This window comes from Echiichthys vipera, assembly GCF_963691815.1.
Source record: "Echiichthys vipera genome assembly, chromosome: 16".
In the NCBI taxonomy this organism is placed as follows: domain Eukaryota; kingdom Metazoa; phylum Chordata; class Actinopteri; order Perciformes; family Trachinidae; genus Echiichthys; species Echiichthys vipera.
Genome location: NC_139841.1, coordinates 26,417,791 through 26,421,471, shown reverse-complemented (window position 1 = coordinate 26,421,471; position 3,681 = coordinate 26,417,791).

Genomic DNA, 3,681 nt, shown 5'->3' with positions numbered 1-3,681 from the left:
AAGGTAGCGGTGTGCAGCGCCCAGTTCAAGATTCAAGATTCAAGATTCAAGAAGCTTTATTTATCCAGAGGGAAATGATTGTGCAACAGTTTCAATACAACGGTGGGAAAGGATCAGAGTAACAATAAGCATAAAAACATAAATAAAGAATAAAGCTAACGTAAATTAAATCAAGCAATGAACTAAGTGTGACAGAGTGCAACAGACATTGTGGTTAAACGCAGGTATATACAATATACAACAATACGCAGCGTGCAGTTTAGCAGCAGATTTAAATAAAATAAGTACAAGTTGAACTTTGACCTAGTGTCGCAACTAATGAGGTAGAAGCTTTGAGTGTGACGTTCATTCAAGATTCAAGATTCAAGTTTCAAGAAGCTTTATTCATCCTGATAATTTCCCTCGGGATAAATAAATCTTCTTGAATCTTGAATTTTGAATCTTGAATCTTGAATCTTAAATAATAGTTCAAGCGACATGAAGCCATTTAGAAAGAGGGAGGAAAAACTCATTGTGTGTCCGAGGTTTCCCGAACTATGTACCGTAACATTAAAGTCATATTACGTAATGCTCGGAGGTTCATAAGCATCACAGCAGGTTTGTGAAGAGGCAGTTTATGAGCTAACGGTCGTTTTAATACTAACATCAATTCAGCTGTTTACTGCGTCCGCACCCAACCTCGTGGTGAGCCCGGCGCAAAAGGCTGATCATGTGAAGGCCCCTTAACGCTCTATGGGGTTCTCTTCATACATCCATCATCTGAATCTGTCGTCAGTACGCCGCAGTTTCAAAGAAGAACCAGTCGTGCTGTTAACCGTTTATTTCACTCATTATATGTTTCCAAGCATATGTTAAAGAAGAGGATGTAGACACATTAACGAGGTTAAGTGCTCTAAACTCTACTCCGCTAAGGAGAGGGGGTCATCGAGTGCACAAGGCTGTCTCATAGGAACCTAAAACTGTTACTCATTATTTAAAACCCTGACTGAACCCGTGGTAGAGGGTCTGATGCTGTAGGTTGCACATCAAAAACAGTGAAAACTTAAAAACAAACAGAAAAGAAACTGTTTTAGAACGACTGCGTGAGTGCAGGCGGATAAAAGCTGAGTCTCAACAAACACGCGGACATGGCATATACATGTAAACAGATAGTCAGTGGCTTTGTCTTGCAAACGAATCCTTCTTTGACCTCACATATACGTGCTAATGTTCCTGTGGACGGACCTCATCAACACGTCTACACTACAGTCCTGAGTGCTGATCCTGACTGCAGTCGTCGCCGGCTGGTAAAGTGACTCTGGAGACCATCAGGGGCTCTAGAAGAAGAAGAAGAAGAAGAAGAATTACTTTATTAATCCCGCAATGGGGAAATTCGATTTTTTCGCTCTATTATTAATCATGTTACACACACACACACACGCACAGACAGGACCTATGTACATGCAATTAATGGAAAGATGTCAGAGCGAGGGGGCTGCCAGTGACCGGCGCCCCGAGCAGTTGGGGGTGCCTTGCTCAACAGCACCTCGGCAGTGCCCAGGAGATTAACTGGCACCTCTCCAGCCACCAGTCCACGCTCCATTCATGGTCCACACAGGGACTCGACCCTCCAGTTCCCAGGGCTACATGATGCTCAGGGTCTCTGCTAACTTCTGTTTTTTGCTTTTGTCTCCTTAAGCTGCTACGTCCTGTGTGTGTGTGTGCGTGTGTGTGTGTGTTGGTGTGTGAGATTGTCGTTTTAAATGTGTCTTTTAAAGGTCTAGCTTGTTCTTTTTGATGCTTTTAATGTTAAATTATTTCTGTCTCCTTAAGCTGCTACGGTGTGTGTGTGTGTGCGTGCGCGTGTACGTGTGCGCGTTTGAGTGTGTGTGTGTGCATGCGTGTGTGTGTGTGTGTAAGCTTGTCGTTTTAAATGTGTCTTTTAAAGGTCTAGCTTGTTCTTTTTGATGCTTTTAATGTTAAATAATTTCTGCACTTTAAGGGATTGTACAATGGTAAAATGACAAAGACAATTCTCTTTGTTTGATGACGCTGGACTCAGCTGACAAAGAGACGTCAGATACTTCCACGTGTTCAGTTGAGCAACATTTGAAGAGATATGCGATGACACATGTATGAACACAGACTTGATAAAGCAGATTAGCTGACTCTTTGAGTGTAAACCTCTTGATAACGTAGAGGCTCAGAGGGTTCAACAAGGATCCATATCTAATGAGGAAATGCGTCTCACAGCTGCAACTAGTTTACAACAGCATCGACTCAACACACAATATCAAATATGTGAACTGCATTTTTATGTGTCTGGTGAAAATGGTGCCAAAGTTAATCCTAAATGTATTTCAGAATATATCTGGGTTCAAAGAAATGTCCACATACAGGTGTTTAATGTTGGTCCAAAGTGAATGTGTTCACCTGGTGCACTGACCGGTTATTACGACCGTGAAATAGAAATCAATACTTTTCTGACAGAATATCAGTGGTGTAAGAAGTATGCAGATCTTTTACTTTATAAGGTCATACAGGGTATTTATTTCTCTTTATATTTACACATTGTTTATTTATTTGTTTTTATATTTACACATTGTTTATTTACTTATTTAATTATTTGTCTTTATATTTACACATTGTTTATTTATTTGTTTTGATTTTTCCACATTGTTTATTTACTTATTTAATGTTTATTTTATATTTACACATTACTCTTTTATTATTTTATTATTTATCTTTATATATCCACATTTTTATTAACGTATTTATTTGTCTATAATGACTAATAATAATAATAATAATAATCTATATTCGTATATTTCGACTTTTTTAATAACTTGTTTAATCTTTTCTTTTTTTGTATTTAATATTTCCACATTGTTTATTTACTTATTTAATTTTTAATTTATATTTCCACATTACTCTCATTATTTTATTTATTTGTCTTGAGATTTCCACATTTTTATAAACATATTTATTTATTTGTCTATATTAAATAATAATAATAATCTATATTCGTATATTTTTACTTTTTTATTTACTTGATTCATTTTTTCTTTTTTCTTTTCCACATTTATTTACTTATTTAATTTTTCATTTATATTTCCACATTTATTATTTATTTATTTGTCTATATTTATTATTATTATTATTATTAATAATAATAATCTATATTCGTATATTTCGACTTTTTTATTTACTTGTTTAATATTTAATTTAGATTTCCACATTTTTATAAACATATTTATTTATTTGACTATATTAAATAATAATAATAATAATAATAATAATAATAATAATAATCTTTATTCGTATATTTCGACTTTCTTTATTAACTTGTTTATTTTTTTCTTTTACACATTTTTTATTAACTTTTTAATTTATTTGTCTTTATATTCACACATTTTTGTATTTATTTATTTCTAAACTAACTACATTATACTATTTGTTATACTTTTTTAAATATAATATATTTCCATACGGCTCCTGCTCTATTTCCGGTAAACATGCGGAGGGGGCGGAGCCTGCTTCCCATTTTCGGAGCGGGGTGTGACGTGGTGACGTCAGCCCAGCCAGCGCCCCTACGCACCACACAAGCTGGAACACGCGCTCGCGGCTGCTGCTGCTGCTGCTCTCCCACCGCGTAGAAGAAGAATCCAAAGGAGGAGAAGAAGAAGAAGAAGAAGCTCCAGC